At 36.1% G+C, this 19,816-nt stretch overlaps 1 protein-coding gene and 1 long non-coding RNA gene across 2 annotated transcripts in view; one reads left to right on the top strand and one right to left on the bottom strand.

Annotated features, from left to right (window-relative positions):
• Positions 1-19,816, top strand: part of LOC145286333 (neuronal calcium sensor 1-like) — a 682,613-nt gene that overhangs the window by 504,165 nt on the left and 158,632 nt on the right. The gene's annotated exons all lie outside the window — the stretch shown is intronic.
• LOC145286334 (uncharacterized) overlaps positions 10,255-19,816 on the bottom strand; it is a 347,817-nt gene continuing 338,255 nt past the window's right edge. Inside the window, exon 3 of the long non-coding RNA XR_013869141.1 lies at positions 10,255-10,410. This is a non-coding gene — a long non-coding RNA (uncharacterized LOC145286334). The remainder of the gene's footprint in view (positions 10,411-19,816) is intronic.

The following is a 19,816-nucleotide window of genomic DNA, read 5'->3' as shown; positions in this document are numbered from 1 at the left end:
TGCTTTTTGTATTCACTTAAAAAAATGCTGAGCCGTATATTTTCATGTCCTTCCTTGTTTGTTTATTCCTGCGACGGTACCAAACAACATATCGGGTCCGAGTGGTTGAAATGTAATGACTATGTTAAAAGCAATACTCCATCTTAAGATGAATCTCATATGACCAAATTCATGCAAAGAAATGTAAACTAGCAGTTGTGAGTTTTTCCCCCATTTTTATCAGCTGAATTTTATTATATTTTCCAATTGGAATTTTTTTTTTTTTTTGACAATTTCTTTGGCATGAGAACATCCATCCAAAATAAATTCGTCTTGTAGCTCATTCTTAAATCTGCATTTTTTTTTTTTTTTTTTTTTTTTTTGAATCGTTATCTTTGTTCACAAAAATGTTCTTTCATCTTTTGGGAAGATTTTATACCTTTCTACACATCCATGATTGCAACTCGTGAGTCAAAGAATTGATCACTTCCACACATGCATATACTTGAAACCATACTGAACTATATAATTTCAAAGAGTTAACTGTGTGACAAAAAATGAATGAAACTTAATATTTTCTTGATGCTGAAGATTTATCACAAAAATAAAGAAAGGTTTGTTTATAAGAATGAAAGAAAGAAAAAAGTAATAAACAAAATTAGAAAACTTTAAATTTATTTACTAAAAATCTATTGCTGTATATTGTATTTAGAGAAATGAAGTAATTAGAATTGAAAATAATTTTCATTAAACGACAATGTTGGAATCGAAAGTTAAAATGAATACATATTGTTATTTAGATGCGATTCCAGGAATGAAGTGGAATTATCCATTGTATTTAGAAATAAAATTAAATTAAATCCATTGCCAAGGCCGTTGGAAAAATGGTGGGATCTTTCTATCGATCCAGTAGATATCTCACTGTTGATGCAATTCTCTATCTATATAAGAGCCAGGTACGTCCAAGGATGGAGTATTGTTGCCACATTTGGGCAGGAGCTGCTAGAAAGGACTTATCCTGTCTTGATAGAGTTCAAAATGGACTTTGTAGCCTCGTAGATGTCCTTTTCTCTTCCCTGCAACCTCTTTCTCATAGAAGAGATGTTGCGAGTTTGTCTTTGCTTTATTGTTATTTTCATAGATTGGAGCTCAGTCGAACACTTTCTATGCCCCCCCTCGCTAAACTTTTGCAAGAAGCACCCATCTAGCAGAAAACACTATCAATAATTTCCCCCATTCTTTATCTGTGCCTAAACCTAAATGTAGATTCCATGAACAAAGCTTCTTTCTTAGAAGTGCACGCTTGTGGAACTTTCTTCTGTTTTCCTGTTTTCTAACTGACTACAATATAGTCGTCTTCAAGCCTAACGTAAACAAGTTCTTGATGAGCTGTTCCATATAAGTTAACAAATTTACCGAATTTCCTTTACTAACGATTAATTTATTGTCCAATTGTCTACTGTACACTCTTTAACCCTTATCCTTGAGAGGCCTCTTGGCCTTGATAAGTGATGATGCCTATGTAAAAAAAAAATAAAATAAAAAATAACTATACAACAAAGTTAGGTCAGAGTAGGTAGAATGGGACATTGGAAATTAAGGAATGTTCTTTGCCAGAACGTGTGTTGGAAGCATATGCAAAGTCCATGTGCAAAGCAGGCACATGTTGGCCACGTTCTGACGTCACAAAGAAATATAGATTCAATATATACAGTTACGTTAGGTTTAGAATAGAGTTGGAGTTCGGGTTAGAGTTGAGAGAGAAGAATTGAGTTAGCCTAAGCCCCCTTTTGGAAGCGAGGCAGAAAGGGAGACAAAATGTAGAAATCTTACAAGGCATCGAATTGCCATCATTCTCATCACAGCTGGAAATAAATGTCTTTGAAATTTCATATTGTGCTCTGGCTGTGACCTTTAACATCTACCCATTTTAAAATGAACAAAATGTAGATGTGTTACCTTAGCGACATTGGTTTATTTTCAATTACGTTTCTGCATTGCATTTCGTCTTTGTAAAATGTGTATACAAGCTTATAACACTGTGAATAATAATCGTCTTATTAAGCGGATGCTACACTGCACAAATATTGTTCAATGTGACTCGGTTGTACACAAATACCTCTTCAACTTTTTGTGTGTCATTTTGTTTGTGTCTTTTTGAGTGGAAATAACTGATGAGTACTCATCGGAGGAAAATGAATCTATTTTGCTTCATTTTAATTAACTCGAAATCAGGTCAAATTTCATCAAGAATTCATACATAATTGTCGCTTTTTTTCTATCTTTTTTTATGAGATTTAAGTTTTTGATTGTTGTTTTTAAGAAGTAGAATATTGACATTTTAGAAAATGAAGATATTAACAGGATATGTTATAATCTTTTTATATTAAATATGCATAAAAATAAATATAGTAAATATGCATAAACTCTAGAAATCGCATGCATACATGCAAATTTCTTAATTGAGTTGGAGTGTGAATCAATTCTATTTGCAGTTCTTGCTGTGCTTTTTTTTGTCTTCGATTCGCGTAACTGAGATGAAAAGCACGAAATCTCTTTCACCAAGCAAATGAAAGAATGCCGCCCACACACTAAAGTCAGACGTCTTTTATCATCGCGGGGGCGCCAACTCATGCAAATCAGTACCAACCAGATTTCCCGTCCCATCACGCAAGCGCAGTGTCATTTGTGTATTGGACATGACAGCGACCGGCTCGTCATACATTGTCTACACTCCTCCCTGATCCCTGATCACAGCATGTGCAAGATCGCGATGGTAATCTTCGGCGTGTACTTTGCTGCAAGGGTGGTTCTGGGGTCTCTCCATTCCGTGTTGTCTGTGGGCCAGTCAGTGTCATACCCTCAATATCATCTGAAGTCTCATCTGCTGTGTCTGGTGGAATGGCGGTTTTCAGAGGGTTCTCCATTTTGGGTTGGTTGTCAGCCAGGCAATGTAATACATGCAGTGTCATCTGAAATCTCATCATCTGCATTACCAGAGGGGAAGGTATACATTCGGGGTCGTATATCCTTTACATGGCGCGGGAAACAATCAACACCAATGGGTTGCGGGCTGATCACTTCCGTTACTGTTCCTTCTTCGAACTTGGATGTGCATCAATAACCTGGCGGTTTTACCCATACAGGGTCACCCACACAGTATTGGGTTTGTGCAGCGGCTGGTAATGTGGGCATTGAGTCAATGTTCTTCACCCTGACTTCATATCTATAGATCCCATTGGCAGGTGCAGTACATGATGATGTATCGTCCTTGGGTGTGACATTGTACCAATACACTGCTTCCTGAACAGTGCATCTCATTCTGACTGCAATCCGCTTAATACTGCGGTGACATCGTTCTGCAATGCCATTGCCTGCTGGCACATATGCACACTGAAACCGCAGGCATACTCTCCAACCAGCGGAAAACTCCTTGAATTCCTTGCTGGTAAATGCAGTGTCGTTGTCAGTAAGCAGTTCCTGCGGTGGGCCATGCTCCAAAAATATCGACTCAAGATGCTGAATGATGTGTCTGGAGTCCTGCTATGATAACATCCGCCAAATGGTAAAACTTGCTGGACCTCAATCGGTGAGTGTCAGGAAATGTTTGCCGTTAAAGTGTGTTATATCCATCCCCAGCCTAGCCAATTAGCGTGTACCACGAATTTTCCTGGCATCCAATTAACTGGGGACGGATCAAGCGTCCAACATTCCTCACATTCCCTGATAGCTGACCTCACATCAGCTTTGGTAATTGTTGGGCAAACCCGCTGAACTAAATATGCTGCACGTTGGATGCCTGGATGTCCACTGCTTTTATGCAGTTCCCTGATCCGACTAATAGTCATTGCATTACTCTTTGCAGCACAGGTCAGAGGTACAGGCTCCGTTGCAGATTTCATTCTATCGAGCCACTTTTGGGAAACACGTGTCATGGGGTCTGCAATCATCGTCGGAGTAACATTTCGCTGGTAGCCTTTGTGCGTACTCTAGTTTTTCCAGTGAGCGTGTCCACTAACCAATGATACACACTTACGGGGTCCGTTTTTAAGTGTATAAATTTGCACTTCCAGTGTACGCTACATCCAGTTCAGCCAAGTTAATATGCTGCGCGTTGCTCGTGGATCGTAGCCAGCTTGCATCTTCAAAGACAATAGTATCATGTTCTAGGAGCCCGCTGGTCGCCAGGGAACTTGCATCCACCCATACATTGATGTCTTGTCCGCTTACACACCACAGACCCTGTGAGGGATCACTTTGCTTCACCTTGGCTATTATTTTCTGGAGCATTTGTTGAAGTGGAACATCCTCTGTGGTGTCGTCCCATCCTTGGGTTACGGTGTTGGTCCCTCGCTTTATGATTCCTGTTGCTGCTCGTAGCCACCCACACACTGGCAGATGCCTGGTCAGTTTCCCGCACAGAGAAAAAATGGCTCGACGTGTCACAATTTCTGAAACATCTGGAATCATACTACCACACTTCCATCGCAGAGTGCCATGCTCCCCCCCAGACCTGCAATCCAAGCACTCGTGCACCATCCTCAAGCCGCTCTGGTTCCTTACTTTCCAATCCAAACCAAAGAAGATGCTGCTTCACTCGTTTTGTGGTTGACATGCTGTTGTTGATGTATAAATCATACATATATGCCGATGTTGCTTCTTGAACAGTTGCATTTTTGGACAAAACAGCCTCGACAATTGCCTGCATAATGGATGGGGCAACATTAAGCCCAAATCCCATCCTAGTCAGGCAGTATCTCTCCCCTTTCACAACCACGGTTTGAAACGGCCATAAAGAACGGTGTCGCTAGGGGATGACCTGTTCGACTTTGTCAACTCCCGAGAGTTTGCAGATAAGGTCCACTCTCTCTAACCTAATCAATAGATGTTGTGCCGTCATATTCCGGTACTAATTTTAGGTCAAACCTTCCTTCAGTCATAATGCCGACATAGCTTGAATCAGTTCTATTTGCAGTTCTCGCTGTCCCTTTCTTCCTGCCCTCGATTCCCATAACTGAGACGAACAACATGAAATCTCTTTCACCAAACAAATGAAAGAATGCCACCCACACACAAAAGTCCGACATCTTTTATTACCGCGGATTTCTTGTCCCATCATACAGGCGCAGTGTCATTTGTACATTGGACATGACAGTGACAGGCTCGTCATACATTGTCTACAGAGTGACTACCACTACCACTTAGATAAGCTTGAAGAATAGAAAGAAAAACATATGAAGCTACTCTTAAATTTTATACTTTCTTAAAAGTAATATTATATGGCCTTGGTTGAGTTCCAAACCGGCTTCGAAATCTAGCAGGTGATCTTTTTTTCTCTTCTCTGCAACCTCTTTCCCACAGATGAGACATTGCAAGACGTTTTCATGGCAAGTGTTCGTCTGAACTCCAATCTATGCTTCCCCCTTGCTAATCTTTCCCCCAAAAACACTCGACTAGTTACAACCACTATCAACAATTCCCCCCATGCTCTATCTGTGCCTAAATCTAAATGCAGATTTCATGAACAATGCGTCTTTCCTTTTTCTTGTTACACTGGCCCGCCTCTCTGCCGATTACAATATAGTAACCTTCAAGTCCAATGTAAACACGTTCTTGTTAAGCCGTCCCTTTACATAATCCAAATTCTACCTAATCTACACCATTAACGATGACTAAACTATCACTTTACATTCATTAACCCGTATCCTCGAGTGGCCTTGAGGCCTAGTTAACTCGTGACTCCCTTGGAGGAAAAATAAATTAAATGAATACTCTTCTTCTCCTCTCTGAGTGTTTTTAAAAGCCCAATGTGAAACCGAATTTTTTTTTTTTTTTTTTTTTTCAGGAGTGAAATGAAATGTTCATTTACAAGTGGTTTTAGTTTTTCCATATTTTTTTTTGGTTTTTCCATATTTTTGCGTACAATATCATTGTAGTCAGAGTATAAACGGGGTTTTTGTGGTGAAGTGGTTAATCTGAAATTTCTACTTCAAAATTGCTTCTGACATTTAAAGTGTCACTCAAATGTTTCCGTCTAATTATCGCTAACAGGAAAAATATTGCTTGAACTCGCAAAGAAGAGGATGATATTCATCTTAAAATATAATTAAGTTTATTTTCTTTAACTTTATGAACATATACAGCATTTTGATTCCTCCTCAATAAAAATACACCAAACTCGTCTCACTAATGGAAAAATTCTACCCCTTCCTTGTCTTAAATGCAGGAAAATTCTTTGATTGGACCGCCAGCTTTTAGAAGTTCCTCTCCATTCTCCTAACCATATCAAGGTGCAGAAATGTAAATGTAAACAAACATCTTGCTGATCAACTCCCCACACAGATTGCCCTATAGAGCTGGCCTCCTTCACAGTAGATTTTTACACTTGCATGGCAATTTGCCTTGTTTGGTTTAAACATTTTTTTAAAAAAGTATCAGTTATTAACGTGTACCACATTCAGTTTAACGTCTGTTTTAATGCAGGCATGTGTTAGGCGGCAAAAGAAGTGGATGGGAAATCGAGAATACCCCCCTCCCCCTCCCCCTCCCCAAGGTAAATTTGTGTGCGTCCCTGATTTTAAGGAGCTCCCTCTCTTGGGGCAATTTAATCGTTGTGTAATAAAAGTCTGCCATAAATGGCAATCGAATCATTGACTCCAGCGTTTGGTTATTTGGAAAATATCATGAAAGCTCTACCTCAAATCGATATTTCCAATACAAAACTTTCCCCTGATCAATTAGATCATTTTGCTATAACAATCAATCAGAATCGATATTATCATAATTTGGATAGTCTCTGACAAAAAGAAAGCCAGGTCTACTCGGCTTGTCAACAGTTCTTCTGAGGGAATACATGGCATCATTTCAATATTGGCAACCACCAAACAACGTTTTGCTTTCATAGCTGAAATAGACTTTGATAATTCTGTTTTGTTTTATTTCTTTTTTTGGTTGATGATGATGGAATAAACTTACAAACATTAGCAATGCTTCCATGCTTATTGGATGTTAGTAAATAAGTCAGGTTTTTTTCAAGTGGAATACCTAGAATATGATTTGTGAACATTACCAGATGGTGGATATATATATATATATATATATATATATATATATATATATATATATATATATATATAATGTGTGTGTGTAATTCTATAAATATATATTTAGAAATGAAACGCATTTTTGATTCAAAATACAAATAATTCTAAACAAAATGTCCGCAGACTAATCTCGCATGCAATAAACCTACTCGATTGTGTCTTATTCAGGCAGCATACTAATTACTGTGTATTTTGATTATTTGGGCTTGTGTTTGCAACTTGGATGTTATTTGCACAAAGTTTTCATTCATATATGGTATGGTCCCAGGCATTGGTAGAGGCCATTTTGGATAACGAGAGTGTCTTTGAGTATAGCCATGAACCATGCCAATATTTAATATAGTTTTGGGGATGAAAGTTGCGTTTTAGTGAAGAAATAAAATAAAAGGATATATATGGGCATGCATACAAAAGTTGAAATAAAATGAAACGTGGAAAGAATAGAAGGGTCACCAGGTAGCAAGTGCTATCTAAAAGATAAACCGAATTTTCTAAATTAAAATTTGAGAAAGACTAAATTATAACAAAATATTTTTATGCAATAGATAAAAATATAAAAGTCACTTTCCATCATTTATACGAACCCATGTTTGGTGAAGAAATTTGTTAGTACTTACAAGTTCAAGTGTAACTATAAGAAAGATACATATGTGAATATTTGGCAGCATGGCATTGTGTATGTGCGTTGGTTTACCTTGTTTTTTGTAAGTGTGTGTATAAATATGAGTAGCAGTTCATTTGTTTGCCCGACTCTTGCTAATGTGTAGATATGTACATGCAAGATGGAATGTTGGTATGTGAGTGATGGAGTCCTTTCTGTCTTGCCGTTCTCAGTCCCAAAGGTACAGGAAGGAGAAATGAGCAATATTCGTGGTGTTCTTCAATACACAGCCAGCTTAAGAATTCTGGAGAAAACTGAATTTATTGACAAAAAACCCTGAATTTATTGACAAAAAAAACTGAATTTATTGACAAGGGCTCATAGGAATTTCTAAGTTCGCACTGGTTTACTATATCCACACATAGGTGTTATGTTTTGGAATTTGAAACGATTTTCATTCGTTCAAAGTATTTGGATGTTACACATTTTTGTGAAAACTTCTTTTCCTTGGAGAGTGAAGAAGAAAGTGAATTTCAATGAAACAGATAAGGAAAACAATTATAGCTATTTGCATTTTAGTATTTGTAGGAATCTTTGTGATCAAGTAACTATAGAAGTAACCTCAAACCTTCAAATACATTTTGTCAGACTCTGGTATGTATGTGTATATATAATATATATATATATATATATATATATATATATATATATCGAATTTGGAATTATACTATTTATTTAATCAACAAAAGTGGATTGTTCATTTTCATCTTTTATCAAAGCAAGACATGTTCAGTTTGCAGATCATTGTTTTCAAATAGTAAATGAAATTATTCTTCGTTACTTCTGTGGAACCCTACTACCCTCTCCAGAACTAGAATGTTTACATACCCAATATGCAAAGGATACCAATGTTGAGAGGTGAGACCTGGAAGCAATCATGTGGGGCCGGGATATCCGGTGTGTGAACTCCATCATCTCGAATACTGATGTCCTTGTTTTGCAACACAAGAACTTCCTTATTCTATGTTTCCTTCCAACCAACTAATGGAGATTCTTATATGAAGATAATCATTTGGAACCATATAACAAAGAATTTAAAGTAGCGAACATTATTTCTTTTTGTGATATTGTAGGTGCTCTGGCCTTTTAATGTTTGTGTTCCATATTTTAATATTCTATCTCATTCATAATGTTGCATATTGAATATTCGGTATTTTAACTTGTTTAATATAACTTATTTCCTATTTAAATGTCTTGAAAGCATCTACAGATAGCAGGGCAGAAGATTGCTTAGCGAGGTCAGATGTGAAAAAAACCGTGTGAATACAAAAACAGCAAGTGGTAAAAATGTGAATCATAAGATGCAAATAAAAATATTTCAATCCATTAAACAATGAAAATTCCCACATTACACCATGTTGCCTAAAATATACTCCATGATAATTAATCATTGATTTATAAGTTCATGAGTAAATTATGTACATAAAAAATTATATAATATATATATATATATATATATATATATATATATATACAGGGTGTCCCTAAAAAATTTGACATCATTTTAAATACCAATATCTTGAAAACTACTCAGTGTATCTTAATGAAACTGCAAACTGAACATCATAAGTTTTTAAAGAGAAAAAAAACAAACAAAGATTTGTAGATTCTATAACCGATTTAATAATTTTCACAAATGTTCAATATGAGTGACGCTTGTGTCTCTGTACACGTCAAGTCAGTAATCAAATTCGCAACAAGCATACTGTAGCATGTGTTTGGTAACATTCTCCAGTGCGGCAGTGATTCTCTGCTTGAGTTCTTCAATGTTAGCAGGAAGAGGGGAGACATAGACGAGTCCTTTCACATATTCCCAGAGGAAAAAAATCACACGGTGTCAGGTCAGATGATCATGGTGGCCATTTCAGCAGCAAATTGTCTTCCTTACCACGACACCAGACCCATCTCTCTGGCAGATTCTCATTGCAATAGGCCCGTACAGTGAGCTTTCAGTGAGGTGGAGCCACATCCCATTGAATAATGAAGCTTTCATGTTCATTTTCAATGATCAAATAGTTTTGAAGCATTTGCAGATAAACATCCCCATTCACATTTCTTTCAAAGAAAAACGGTCCATGAATTTGATTTTTGGAGATGGCGTAGAACATAATCACTTTTGGTGAGTCCCTCTCATGCTCAATTGTAGCATGGGATTTTTCTTCACCCCAAATGCTTATTGACTTTGTCATTCATATGAAACATGGCTTCATCACTAAAAATTAGACGCTCATCAAACTCCTCTTTTACAAGTTTCTCTAGCTTATCAATGCAAAATTCTTTGTTTTCGCTTGTCAGATACCTTTAAATCTTGAACGAGCTGCAGCCTGCAGGTTTTCATTTGCAATCATTTCCTCAGAATATGCCAAATTTTTGTTCGAGGAATCTTGGTTTCCACACTTGCTCTTCTTACAGACTTCTGAGGACTTCCCAGGAATGTTTCAAGAACTTTCCCATCTCTTCTAATGTTGATGGTCATCCAAATCCTTGAACCCTGCATAAGCAGCCTTTCTCTTTAAATTTTTGGTGCCAAGTCCAAATTTGTTTACTACTTGGTGCGTTTTTTGCAAATTTTACAAAGAAGGCAAACTGCACGGTCTTGGGTTACTGTTCAAGAATATTCCAACATGCAAAATGACTTTTCTTTTGACGTGAATGGCATTTCTCAACCTGAAAAGAGATAAATGTCAAACAATAAACATAAAATCTTGAACTGTTTCTATACAAGCTGTGAAAATTTGACAAAATCAAGGAAAATTGACAAAATTATTGATCTGCGAAATGACGTCAAATTTTTTGGAACACCTTGTATAAAAGAAACTTTGTCTTATGGACTCAAAAACAGATGGGTTGATTTTTAAAATTTCACGCGAAAGTACTTGATGTAGGTTTTGTATCTGAATGCATCTGATAAGTATCGAAAATCGATAATCAAAAAAATCGATAATGTAAAAAATCGATAATCAAAAAATCCAACTAAAAAAGGAAGTACGATTTTGACCAAAGTTAACACTTTTATACAACCTAACATCACAAGTGCAGTTGAGAAGTATTATCACAGCACAAGCATAAAGGCCCAACCTGTAAAATCAACTGCAGATTCTTTTATAAGACAGGAGCAAATTTGAAATGAATGTTACTTTTTAGAGCACAATTGAATTATGATACTTGACTTTTGTACATTTAACTTTAACTTAAGTGATTATGTAATTTGATTTCATAAAATCAACAGCAGGTTCTTTAATATGACATGGGTGTGTTCAAAATGAATGTTTTGTTTTGAAAGCACAATTGAATTATGATACTTGACTTTTGTATTTTAAACTTGAAGAGAAGCCATGATTTACAGATAATTTTATAAAATCAACTACGGTGCAATATAGATTTGAATGCATTGTGGGGAGGCATGTGAAGCTTCCTCCTGGTGCACTGTAGGGGTGGGTCCCTAACTAGAGCAATCAATCAATCAATTTGATTTTTAAAAAGAAGACGATTTCACTGGTTTCGATGACAATAAAAGTATGAGAAGGCGGGATATTTGTTGATCTTCATTCAATCCTGGACAACGTTGGGTCTCCCTGCTTATATATGTTTCCATGAGAAGAATACTTATCCCAGAACGATGAAAATTTGTTTTCTCAAACAAAAGTTCTGCTCCACTTTTATATCGTCTTACTAAAGTTAAAATGTTAAACCTAATGTTTATAATCCTTATTCCAATTTTGATCAAAATGAATTACACGATGTTGATTCAAAAATGTCTAACATTCAAGGCTTAGGATTATAGGATCTTAAGAAAATAATTGAAATTCGCAAAGTTTCACCTAATTGGTATCTAATGATCATACATTTCAGTTTAATGCAAATCTGAAATATTTGAATTCTAAAATGAGAGATTGTATCCATATTATGTCCCCTAAAACACTTTAAAATATTTCAAAGAAAGCGAAAGGGAATATTTCTTAATCAATATTTGATGCCACAAAAAGAAAAGATATCTGAATTTTCACAGAGGAATTCCCCCCCCCCCCGCTCTTCGATCTCTTTGAACAAAGCTAAATTAAACTAAAAATAGCTTACATTACCACACTTATGCGTAGTAGGTGTATTCCTAAATTCATGATGATCGATTAATTAGTTTAGGAGTGATCTTATGCAGAGATATTTGTATATATATCCATATATTTCTAACTTTATATTTGTACTAGCATGCAGTCACAAATTCAGCTGACTTCTCCTGTAGAACGCACAGTGTCCTAGATGAATACAGATCATGTACAAGTCCTGAGAAACCATTCTTGGGACCAGTGGCGGACATCATAGACCTGTGAACCGGAGTTAGATTCAACATTTGTGTTGATGATGTACAACCACATCTCCAGCTGGCTTCCTGGACATTTTCACCAATCTTGGTTCTAGAGCTATTGCTTTGTGGATGAACTCTCCTGGATTGAAGCATGCAACCTGGCTGAACCAGTGAAGTTTCCTTTTTAAAAGAGATTAGTTAAGGGGGATAATCCTGCAATGTGTCCCAGCTTGTCTATTTGTGATGAAATGGTGCCAGTGAACTCATAGAATTTGGTGTAGGCCGTATTAATCGAACACTTTCAGACTTTTGAGATCCACAGCTCTCATTGGCCAAAGCGTTTGATAGAATAGGCATAAAAGTCGGGATCTAAATTTTATGAAGAATTGAAGATGACTTGTCTTGGTTGCATTTGTGTCGAGTTCAGCTTCTGTTCTGAATCCTCTTTTTTTTTTTATATTCAGTTTTCACCCTAAACAAGACACAGTGCCACTTAGAAGTAGGGGGCTACTATCCGGGACATAATTTGCAGGGGTATTATGAAGGGAGATGAGTAAAAAGATGTTTGTTCACATTACACTTGAACTTCTGCATATCAGTACAGTTGGGAAAGCAGAATCCCGGAAAGGGAGTTCCAAAGACTTGCAGTTCTAGGGAAGAAACTATTGGAGTAAAAGGCTTTCTTACACCTAGGGATCTCTACTGTAAAGGGGTGGGACTGTAGAGAGGGGTGCTTGTCAGGTTTGTTGGGGGTAGTCACATCAAGGAGGTACAAGTGTTTGCAGTTCATCAGAGCATTCACCATTAAAGTATTTGTAGAACAGGCAGAGGAAGGCAACATTTCGTCGATGAGACAGAGACTGAAGCCTAGATGACAGTTCAGGACCTATCAGGTTGGTGACTCTCTTTTGAACCCTGTCCAGGAGTAAGAGACAAGCAGCAGATGCACCAGCCCAAATGTGACAACAGTACGCCATACAAGGGCGAATGGTGGACTTATAGAGGTATAGGATACTTTTAGTGAATCATCTTTAAAATTCATTTTGTCTCACAAGAAGCACTTCACTCCCACACCAATAAAAAATACCCCACTAGTCACTCGTTGATTTCATCTTCTATATGTTGGATCAATTCCAATACCAATACAACTCTTTGATCTCTGATGAGGCTATTAAATGAATTATATCTGTTTAATATTGATGACATGAAAGTTGCCGACTCATATGATTGCGTCATGTCGGATTGAAGAGGACAGTATATAACGTTTGAATATTAGCATTCATTATTTTTGGTAGCTCAAAATTATAATGGTTGGCTTAATGGTGATGCAACTGAACCGATATTTGGGAAATCAGTGGTTCAGTTGCAAAAACGTTGTTAATCATGATTGGTAGAAAATATTTTCAACATTCGGATTTTATCTTTAATAAATATTTTTTTAAACATGTTCCTTTAAAATATTTATTATTCTTGGGTGTATATGCATATCTATATGTAGAAAGTTAGGTATGTGTGTTTTTATATATTTCTAAGCATCGGGTTTACTCTTAAACTAATTAACAGATCATTTTGAATTTTGAAATGCAACTGCCAAATGCTTATTTTTTTTTGGAATTTTAACAAAAGGCATTAGATATACATTAATAAATATTCACAAATTTTATTTTCTTTACAGTATTTTGAAGAGTTTTAGGGGCATCATATGAACACCTCCTTTCATTTGAAAATTCAAATATTTCAGATTTGCATTAAATTTGATTTATAGTAGTTAAACACCAAATAAACAAGATTCCCTGAATTTCAATTTCGTTTGATGATCAGTTAAGCTTAAAATTTTAGATATGTTCTAGAACGAAAATCATATAATGGATTTTTATCAAAAATACAATAAGAAATTTAAGCATACGATTCATTATCATATCTTGCTTTTAAACTTTGTAGTGGGCACAAAAAGGTGCAAAACTGCTCCTTCAAGTGGTAGTCTTTTAGTATATATATATATATATATATATATATATATACTAGCAGTTCAGCCCACCTATGCTCGGGCCCTGTGTATTGTTCATAACTATGTGCATATGTAAATATATATTAAAAAGTTTGACTCACATCTAGATAACCTACATCCAAAATTTCAAGTGTTTAGACCCAAAATTGGTGGAGAAGTTTGGTAGAGTCTGCAAAGGTCAACTCTTAATTTTGACCTCTTAGCAGCCAAATTTTCGCCCCAAAACTCATTAAAAAGCTTGCTGCATGTCTGAATATCCTTAACGTAAAATTTTAAGTTTAGCCCCCAAACTAGGCAGAATAGTTTGCTAGAGACTGCAAAGGTAAAATCTTTTGAACTTTAATCCCTTGGCAGCCAAATTTTCGGCCAAAAGCCGATTAAAAAGCTTGCCCCATGTCTGAATACAAAAATTAGAAATGTTTTAACCAAAAATTGGCTGTGTAATTTGGTAGAGACCACAGCGGTCAAATTTTTTAAAACTTTGATCCCAATTTTAACCCCTAAACATTTATTGTTTTGGGCTCAAATCAAATTAAAAAGTTTGATCCATGTCCAAGTAACCTACACTTCAAATTTCCAGTGTTTGGACCCAAAATTAGCAAGGGAGTTTCGTAGAGTTTTCAAAGATCAAATCGTTGAATTTTGACCCCTTGACAGCCAAATTTGTGGCTGAAAACCGATTAAAAAGATTTGTAAAATCTCGAGTCTGTAGACTGAAAATTGACAAAGTAGTTGGTAGGGATATGTACACACACAGACAATTTCACTTATATATATACTAGCAGTTCTGCCTGGCTTTGCATGGGCCCTATGCACTGTTCATAACTTGCCCTGCGTGTGAATACACTTTATATAAGATTTCAAATGTTTAGACCAAAATATGTCTGAATAATTGAAAAATTGACCACTGCAGTCTATACAAGACCGCAGAGGTCAATTTTTCTTTTTAACTTTGACCCAATTTTGACCCCTTAATATGTATTATTTTGGTCTCCAAATCAAAATATAAAGTTTTACCCATATCCAAATTACCTACATCTAAAATTTCAAGTCTTTAGACTCAAAATTGGCAGAGGAATTTGGTAGAATCGGCTCTTCCAATTTTGACCTTTAGGCAGCTAAATTTTCGCCCAAACTTATTAAAATGCTTGCCGCATGGCTAAATACCTGTTATGTATAAATTTCAAATGTTTATATCCAAAATTGGCTGAGTAGTTTGCTAGACACCGCAAAGGTCAACTCTTTTTTGACCCAAACCAATAAAAAAGCTTGCCTTATCTATGAATACTCTTTATGTAAAATTTCAAATGTTTAAACCAGAAATTAGTTGAGTAATTTGTTAGAGACCGCAAAGGTAATTTTTTTTTTTTAATTTTAACACCAATTTTAGCTGCTTGACATTTATTTTTTTGGGCTCAAATCAAATTAAAAAGTTTGATCCATGCTCAAGTAACTTACATTTAACATTTCAAGTGTTTAGACTCAAAATTGGTAGAGGAGTTTGGTAGAGTTTTCAAAGGTCAAATCGTTGAACTTTGACCCCTTGACAGCCAAATTTCTGGCTGAAAACCGATTAAAAAGATTTTCCCAAATCTCAATGCTCCTTATGTCAAATCTCGAGTCTCTAGACCGAAAATTGACAGTTATTTGGTATTTGGTACACACGCACACACAGATTTTCACTTTTATAGATATATAGATAATATGATGGTTGTATAGTATTAGTTTGCTAGATATAAATCCACTGAAACTCCTGTGTTTATCAAAAAGTGCTTGATGACTCAACAGAGCGAGATTATAACGTGTTTATTTATACAAAGATTATTGGCTACATATGTGCATACATGTTTCTGCAGTACTTCTCTTTGAAGATATTGTGTCTTTACAGGGTATTCATCGAGACAAAATCCAAAAATATTAAATTTTTGGTATACAAAAAGTATTTTATCTAATTAAAGATGGAAAAAAAACATGTGAAATTGCTACAGAAAAGGTTTAATATTTATGGAGCAATTCTAGTTTCTGATTGGTTGGTAGCAGAACGTGAATTAATTCGATTCGTCAGTTCCTAGCAGCATCGTTTATAAATAGAATCGTCCGACTGTGTGGGATCATACCCCATTATACGTCCAAAATATTGCAACAGAAGACTTTATCTTTGTTTCAAATCACTGACGATTATGGTAGACGATAATCACTGTTTAATCATATTCTCTCATCCCATATCAATTTCCATGTCTATGTGTGCTACATGCTCTCAAACAGATGTCCCCTCCTGTCACACTCTCGCTTGGAACCATGTGACATCATATTCGTTACTATTAATTTCAACACTTTGCAATCCTTACCTCGGGTTCATCGTTGACCTTTTATTTCCTCTTCTATTTTCATCTTAACATGAACCATTTTATATACCAATGGATCTGACTGAATGACAAACTCAAGGAAACAATAAAAACGATATCAGTTGATTTTTCCCAATACTGTATTTCCATGATAATTAGTAGAATAAGTAGCAATAAGTAGAGAGCGACTATTCAACGGTTAGTGAAGGTCAAAAGAAAAATTAAACACAGTAGCTAAAAGCATTTATTTATGACTAACGGTGGGGTGAAGGCGCCTGATCTTGTTAGTCATCAAATATCTTTTTAATTCGTGCAGATTTTGTATTTATTATTACAGGACCAATTTATATATATATATATATATAGGTTTGTTTATTATACAAACATTGGTTACATAGGTGCATACATGTTTCAAGCCCATACATCTGTTCAACTAACTGTTAATTTGACCATATGGACATATATCTTATAAATAAAGAAAGCATTTGAAAGCTAGAAACAAATGAACGAATAAAAAAAAAGTGATGAATAGAATAAATAAATAAAACTTATCAATAGGAAAATGAAGTCGCCACCAGAAAAGAAAAAGTCATAAAGTCCTTAGATAAGTAGCGACAATAAGAGCATAATATTACTTCAGATCAAAGCAAAAACTTAGACCAATAAACAACCGCCAAGTTCAAAGAATACTAACACTTCTCAACTGCAGCGTAACCGCATCAAATCGTACTTCCCCCCTTCTCCCAGCACACCTCCCTCCAAAACCCCTACTGCTCGCATTCACAAAGTATACACCCCACTTTCTTTCAGAACGTAAAAAACACCTGAATATCTTATAAAAACTAATGTAATTTTGAGTCTCGTTTCAATATCGATTCTGTTTTGGTCTGATGAAGTGTCATTCTTGAATTGAAATTCTACTGAAACATGTATGCACATATGTAACCAACAATGTGGCATCAATGCTCTATGCATGGGCTTAATAAAGATGTAGATGCTTTCTGGTGTAAGTTATATTCTAGCACGGTAGAGGGAGCCCACCTTCTTTATCACCTCTAAAGAAAACCACGATTCTCGTTGTTCTAATTCAACTCGCAATAGTTTTTACTGGCATTTACCAGTTCTGTTGATATTGATCAGCAATTCGTCTATCATTCTGGCTTCTTTCCCAGCCATTTACCGGTCGACTTGCCCCTGCCCATCATTTTTCACAGCTGTCTGTTTACTGCCCGTTCCCTTCATCCCAATTCTTTTCCCACTTGGCTTTCTTCATCTTTATTTCTCGCCCATTGTTCTGTTATCTCACCACACCACTGATGACTCAATCTGTCTTTTTACGCCTCCACTCGCCTGCTTAATGTCCGGCTTGCACTCATTTGTATCCCCCCCCCCCGAGGGATGACTTATCCTGACCGCAGATAAATTTAATAAAATTAAAGAAAGAAATGCGAACAGTGTTGTTAGATCCGTGTCTGCAGCGTCACAGCTCGTCAGTCAATCTTCATTAATCCATGTCGATTGTTAGAAAGAAGACTTTGGAAAGCGGCCATCTCGTCTGATCAATCTTGCTTCTTACTGAGAGAATTACATTTCATTATCCGTAACAATTGATGACGCTGGGATAATGAAAGGAAACTGATTGGAAAGGGAGGGGGGTGCTCTTCAGTGGTGTTGGTGTAGGTGATGATTTGTTGTCATTCGCCAATATCAACATCGTTGATGGCAATAATCAACACATGTTAGGAATTGAAGTTAACACATTGTTCAGTGATGATTTTTTTTACGATAAACAGACATCTTAAAGTTATGTGTGAATTATAGTTCGCTTTAAGATGTGTTTCTCTTTTTTTGCATGATTCAAAAAAACAATCTTGATTTGAAAGGTTATTCCAAAATGGAAACGATCAAGCTGTTGCTCTAAAGAAAACAATGCTACAAATTTGTTGAAATTTCTTTTGAAAAAATCAATTCAGGTAACTTGATTCTGTCGTAAAGCTGACATCTATTCAATGTAACCGCCTTCAGCCTCAATCACCGCCTTGATATGAGTCTAGAACTGGGAACATGCCATTTCCACAAGTGGATGACAGCAATCAGGTTGGCTTTGGTGTTGTGGTTAGTGACCAAACGAAGTAATACGGCAGGTTCGGGTCGGGGGAATAGGGTGAACAGTGAAAGAAAGGAACAAAATCGTAGCACTCCTTCTGAAACCGAGTCGGGGTCTCTTTGGACTTGTGGGCTGGTGCCGAGTCCTGCTACCACACTCGGGGTCTTCCAGTGGCCACCTGATTGCACCAGGGGATCACCACACTCTTCAGCACATCCAGGTACACTTTGGTGTTGACTTTCAAGCTGACTTCAAAGATTTGAGGTGGCATGATGTGGCCCTCACTTAAAACTACACCAAAGATCATAACTGTCGGTCATCCGATGCGTTGAGCCATGCCCTCAAGCGTTGCACCGTCTCGATTTGTATTTTGAGAGTGCTGGCAACGGTCCTGTTGTCATAACTTGAATCGGTAGAGCATGAGTTGTACAGCCGCGCATTTCCAATCTCGCTCGTTGAACGTTGTATCACTTTCAAACATGATAGAAGGCCTCTATCGCTATTGGGATCTGTACACAACTGGCCAACTAGTAGATGACCTGCAACAAAAAAAGAAAACCGGTTTTCATTAAACAGAAATAGAAACATGTCTTTTCTATGGCGACGATTTTATCGTTCCACCCGTATTTAAATTTTTCAAACTACTGTTCTCATCTTGATTGTTTGCACAACATTTTTGGAATCTATGTGAAACTCTGAAATTTCTGCATCAGTCTGCAAAGGACTCATGGCGTAGTGGATAAAGTACTTTGTAAAAATCAGTTGTAAGTTACACTCCTTTGATGGTTGGAGGTCAAATCCCCAATGTGGGTTACTCTAAAAATAAAATTGCGAATTAACTAGGACTTCTAACCAGTCATAGCAAACAGAACGGGATTCTATTGATGAAATAAAGGGTTCTACTTCAGATTCTATTAAGATTTCCGAACAACCGAAAGAAAAATTTCTTTGACAAAATAAACCCAAAGAATGTTAAAGTTTACATCGATTGTGCGAATAATACTCAAAATAATTACAATAATCCAAATAACTTTTCAAATTTCCAAATAAAATAAATTATCAAATTTCAGAAAATTCACAAAAATCGAAAAAAAAAAAAAATCAGAAATATTAGGTTATTATCAGAGTAAACTTCAAAAAATAGATCTATTAAATTTTCTATTAAATAGATTTTTGGAAATAGAATATGTTTCTCAAATATGTTATCATTTGTCAGATTAAAAATAGTGTTTGAAAAAAACGGTGTTGTTCGGTCGTAAAATATTCCTAAATATGATATTTTGATTTATGCAGATTTGGTACTTATTATT

Source organism: Euprymna scolopes, chromosome 10 (assembly GCF_053919585.1).
Source record: "Euprymna scolopes isolate OS-2025 chromosome 10, ASM5391958v1, whole genome shotgun sequence".
NCBI classification, from domain to species: domain Eukaryota; kingdom Metazoa; phylum Mollusca; class Cephalopoda; order Sepiida; family Sepiolidae; genus Euprymna; species Euprymna scolopes.
This window is presented reverse-complemented; position numbering and strand designations above follow the sequence as displayed.